This window comes from Orycteropus afer, unplaced genomic scaffold (assembly GCF_000298275.1).
Source record: "Orycteropus afer afer isolate SDZICR_OR568_19922 unplaced genomic scaffold, OryAfe1.0 scaffold00079, whole genome shotgun sequence".
NCBI classification, from domain to species: Eukaryota; Metazoa; Chordata; class Mammalia; order Tubulidentata; family Orycteropodidae; genus Orycteropus; species Orycteropus afer.
Genome location: NW_006921666.1, coordinates 10,715,407 through 10,721,364, shown reverse-complemented (window position 1 = coordinate 10,721,364; position 5,958 = coordinate 10,715,407).

The window sequence follows — 5,958 nt, the reverse complement described above, 5'->3', positions numbered from 1 at the left end:
GTCAGGGTCATGTTTCTTCTTGAAGCTCCAGGGGAAAATGTTTCCTTGCCTTTTCTAGCTTCTAGAGGCCACTTGTATTCCTTGGCTCATTGCTTCTTTTCTTCCTCTTCAAAGCCAGCAAAGTTCCATCTCTCTAACCCTCTTTCCACTGTCAAATTTCTCTGACTACAACCAGGTATAATCTTCTGCTTTTATGGATTCACATGATTAAGATGGGCCTACCTGGATAATCCCATGTCAGGATCTTTAACCTTAAGCACATCTACAAAGTCCCTTTTGCACGTGAAGTAAGACATTCACAGGTTCCAGGTTTTAAGACATGGACATCTTTGGGGGCCATTTTTTGTGCCTACCACATTGTGTATAAACTTCTGGTATATGATGCAGCCCCATCTTCTATGTCTTCATCTATTCAGCTAAAGCCATCAGGTAAGCCAAGGCCTTCCCAGGAGCTGCGCTGGGCAGCTGGTGTAGTGATCCAGGGGACCAGCTCTGTAGCAAGACTGCCTGATTTTGATACCAATAATGTCATTTATTCAGTAGTCTCATTTGTCCTTAGACAATTTACCCTTCCAAAGTATCAATGTGTTTATCTGTAAAGGGAGATATGGTTTCCAACAGGAAGCAGATGGCACATTCAAATTTGAGGAGATTACAATAAAGGGATTTTAGGTCCCCTGATGTTGCCAGAATGTTTCACAGGTCAGTGTCTATTGTCCTCATTTGCATTGTAGCTGGCCCTTTGCAGTCAGAGATTCCTTATTCCCTGGCCTGAGCAAAGGACTCAGTCCACTTACTTTTCAAAGCAAGCAATAGGTTCTTATACAAGAAAGATGGTGCCTTCTAAGGCGTAACTATTCCAGCCGAGCTCAGGGGAAAGCCATTTTCCCTAAAGTATCAACAAGCCATTTGTTCATTGACCTAAAATGTCATTCTTGCCTGTGTTCTTTTCAATTAAATTGGAACAAATGTTTTCCATAAAAGTAATCTATGAAACACTAAGTAAGGCCATATTAAAACAATAAAAATAAGTCTTCAGTGGACAAAACAAATAATGTTGCCTCATCCGTCTTCCCTGGCACTGCTCATGAATAATGTCAGGTCCAGTGCATTGAGGAGCTGGCCCTAGCTCCCCTGGTTGTTGGGTGCCTATGGAGCTCTTCCTATATCATTGCTGATAGGGTTTGTGGAACCCATTCCCAAAGTAGAATGAGCTTAAAAATGTAATCACCAAATTTACTTTAAATTGCAGACTTTACCCTTAAAACCCTAAATATTAAAAGTCCCACTCAATACTGGAACAATGTTCCTTAAATTATAGCATGTATGTCATTCATTCATTCATTTGTTGATGCATTAGTTTGATTATCCATTTATTTAAGAAATATTGTGGAGCACCTACCATGACGAGTCAATAGAGTGAAACAGTCTAATGGAAGATGCAGATAAAGTGATCATTGATTTAGAGAAAAGATGTTGTTGTGTGCCATCAAGATGATTTCCAACTCCTAATGACACTGTATGAGAGTAAAACTGCCCTGTAGGGTTTCCTAGGCTATAATCTTTACAGGAGCAGATCACCATGTTGTTTCTTCCTCAGAGTAGCTGGTAGGTTTGAACCACCTACCTCGTGGTTAGCAGCTAAGTGCTTAACCATTGTACCACCAGGGCTCCTTAGAGAAAAGAGAGAGCTTATCACAGGGCAAGCACTGAGAAGCCATTGATATACTTAACGTAGGGAGTTAAATGATCAGATTTTCCCTTTAAGAATATCACACAGACTGCAATATAGCAAAGAGATCAGAGAGGAGTCAGGGTGTGGTACTTAAGTTTGTGTGTCAATTTGGCTCGGCCTGGTTTTGAGTGGCTGGGTAGCTGGATGTAGTATTCCCCATGATGAAATTGGTAATCAAACCCATGGTGGAATCTACTGGAGCAGTTGAGTAGCTGCCTTAGGGATGTGGTCTGCTTTCAGTATATGTGAAGATGCTTTGAAAATGGTTTTGAGTTTTTTGGCATGCTTGGACCCTGCAGGTAGCCAAGTCTTCATTCGGCAGTCTGCCATGATTGCCTGCTGATCTTGAGACTGTTTCTGGACTTGAACTAGTAGCCTGCCATGTTGCTTAATAATCTTGGGATTGTGCCACTTTACTGGTTGACCTTAGATTTGTTAGCCTCAGCAGGCAGCAGCTGGCTGAGTTAAAAGAAGATCCAGCTCCAGTGGGCTGGGAGCAAGAGGCAGAGCTGAAGTTCAAGGTCAAGGGGCTTTCTCCAGGCCCTCAAACTGGTGCTTTGAACTCGGACTTCTAGCCTCCTAAATTGTAAGAGAGTTAATCTCTGTTTGTTAAAGCCATCCACTTGTGGTATTTTCCATTAGAGCAGCAGTAAAGAACCAAAACACAGGGCCTATCAAACCATCTTTTATGGGTGTTCTTTAATATATAGGTTTTTGTAGAAAACACTATTATTTGGTTAATCTAAACCAGTTACATTCTTCTTTTCTTTCCCATGTTTTCATGTGATGTAGATGCTGAAACATGAAATGCTCTTTTCCCAGCCTCCCTAACAGCTAAATGTAGCCACATGACCCTGTTTTGGCCAATGAAACTTGAGCTGAGATCTGTTGGGGGTCTTCTGGGAAAGAATGTGCTTTCCCTGATAAAAGGAACAAATACAGCAGTGCTAAAACCTACCCCTTCTTCCCACCTTTAGCATAGAAGTGATGCCTAGAGTTAGAGCAGCCTTCTGACAAACATGAGGGAGAGGCCAAGATGGTGGCTCTCTCAAGCCACTACAGCAATGCCAGCAACTATCCACCTCCAGACTTCTTATGGGTGAATTATAACCTCCTGTGTTTGGAAATTGTTGTTGTTGCTGTGATATGCACTCTAGACTGTGATTGTGTGTGTGTGTGTGTGTGTGTGTGTGTGAAGTGATGCATCTACAGACCAAGGAACACCCAAGGATCACCACCAAACACCAGTATCTAGGAGAGGAAGAATAGATTCTTCCTCTGGTTTTCTTCTTAACTTCTTAATTTCTCTGGTTTTCACTTCCCTCATCTCTACAATAGGCCTGTTTGCTAAGGCCCTTTTAGTTCTAAAACATGAGATGCTTCTCTGACTTGACAAACGCAAAGCTGTGACTGCGAGGAAATAGCTGAAGAGATAACCATGACTCGGGACTTCTATTCTCCAGAAGAACAGATTCTTCCTTAGAGCTCTTAGAAGGAATCAACATGACTGACAGCCTGATTTCAGACTCCTAGCCTCCAGAACTGTAAGGCAATGAATTTCTGTCCTAGGAAATCACCCATTCTGAGGTACTTTGTTATGACAGCCCTGGGGCACTAATACAGGTGGCTAAAGAGTAAGAGAGTCTTGACACCCTTCCACAGGCCTTGTGAAGTAGTATTCCTTAATGTTTTACCCTCTAGTCTCTTTGGAGCCCATATTGAACTCTGCTGTCTCCAACATATCCTTAAATATCCCAAGATCATTCTGATGTTTATTAGTCCATGATGAAGGTGAATAGATTCCATCTTTGCCCCTTTTCATAACTATAGAAACTCAAACAGTACCTCAAACTTCATAGGTGCTCAGTAAAATTGAGAATAGCAGTGAGTTTTGTTTTGAAAGATAAAATGGAGAAATGGCCTCACCTTATGGAACCCATATGGAGCAGAGCATGCTCAGTGAAGCATGGACACTTCTGAGTAAGAAAGATGATTATCATTCACCAGCTCTTATTTCTTCTGCCTCCAGGCTGATAGGATGGGGTCTGAGGAGTCATTTTCACTCATTCCCAGACACCCAAGCAGAAGGGGTCTTTAATGAAATGCAGGAGTTGAAGTGACAGTCATTAGTAGCTAGAAATAGGCAACTGATTGCAAAACTGAGATGAAACACTTCAGTGAAGACCTTCATGCCTGAGGCCCAGTCCACCTTCTCTGCTCAAGTTGTGATGGAATTTTTTAAAACTAATTACAACATTTAGGGGCTAAATAAATTAGTTCACTGGATAATTAATTAAACACAGACAAAACTAATGTTGACCTTGGGTTATTTCTGTTAGGAATGCCAATGGTACAAGGCAGAGGACAGGCATGAAAGCTGGTCAACAGTGTACAGTGTCAGGATGTCTTCAGATCATGTCTCTGTCTGGCTTATGATGCCATCTCTCCAAAACAGTTTCTAGAAACATCAGAAACTCCTGGGTCCTGCCAAACACCCTTCCCCCACCTTATACCTCTGAGTACAGACAAGTGTTCCGCATGGATCTACCTACGGAAGTGGGCAACATGGAGAATAGAAGTCCAGAGCCCTGGTTATCTGTTCAGCTATTTCCTCTCAGTCACAGCTTTACATTTGTCAAGTCAGAGAAGCATCTCATGTTTTAGAACTAAAAGGGCCTTAGCAAACAGGCCTATTGTTGTAGAGATGAGGGAAGTGAAAACCAGAGAAGTTAAACAACTTGTTCAAAGTCAACATAGTAAATCGGTGAAGCTGAGATTAGCTGGCCTCTCAGGCCTTGGTCCATTGTTCTTCCCACTGAAGCTTCAGTTTGTAAAGGGAGGATTCCTTCTCCTCACACCTCTCTCACAATCCATTGGCTATTTCAGTGAATTATCTCTGCTGTCTCATAATATTTCTCATTTCAAAGAAAACTCACCCAATGATATAACAGTTTCAATTTTCCCGCTATTTGGAAGAATTTTTACCTGTGTGTCTAGGCTGAGTTTTCAGCTCCTCAGAGAAGGATGTCCTGGTTGGTATGACCCATCCAGGCAGAACAAGCCAAGCTGGCTGTGTGGTTTCTCTGCATGGCTTATCTGTCAGATAAGGACCACTTGCTTACTGATTGGCACAGTGGAACTTGGGTCCAAACATGCTCCCTAATGACACAGAACTTCAAAGGATGTAAGGGAATTGATTTTCCTATTCTTTAGAAACAAAGGTGTCACAAGTTAGATGGAACTGAACAGTCAAGAAAATATAAATCTGTACCTTCCCATCTTCCCTTCCCTGAGGTGCTGTGATACACCAACAGAAGATAGATCCAGCCAAGCCCCTGGGATAAAGAAGGAGAACCCTGGAGCAGCAAGGCATCAGCAGCCATTGGGCAGAAATGCATCCTCTAATGGTTGATAATCTAATTATCCAGATCAAATTCTCTACAGCCACCTCTGCCCCCTTAGGACTGCACTCGACTTTCTCTTCAATGAAAACTTTGTATCTGAAAAACATGTTGGCAGGTGCTGGTTGAGGATACAGAGATGGATCTTAGTTCCTTGTCAAAAACACCTACCTCCTGTGAGAATTAAATGAGTTAACACAGGTGAAGTTCTTAGGACAGAGCCAGAGTTCAGTACTCAACAAAAGCTAGCTTTAAAAATGAAAGGGAAAACCCTGGTGTAATCACCACTAGCAAAAGGATTTGAATCCAAGGATGAATCTGAGAGGCTATTCCTTACTCATGATTAACCCTTTCAAACTGGATTTTTTTAAAAATGCATTGTATTGAAATATAATGTACGTACAGTGAAATACACAAAACTAAAGTGACATGGGTCAATGCAGGTTTTTTTGTTTTGTTTTTCAGTGTTCCCTCCCCTACCCTCCCACTCCTGGCAACCAACAAAGAATGTTTTCCTCCATACTTAAACCATTCCTTGACCCCAAAATGGAATTATTTTCTGCTTTGAATTTTTGTTGTTGTTGAAACCATGTGTTTTCAGTAATGGAAGTCATTTTGAATAAAATGAAAAAGAAATTTTTGAGGTAATATGGATTTTGATACAATTAGTGGGACACATGTCCTGAGGGGTCTCTCTCTGGTGCTAGGATTGGTGATATGAGGCCTGTTTCTTCAGATTCACATAGTTATACAGGCCGCCACAAGATGGCAGCATACACAAAAAGTGGGAGAGCAGTTTCCCACTAAACACCAGAGGCAGAA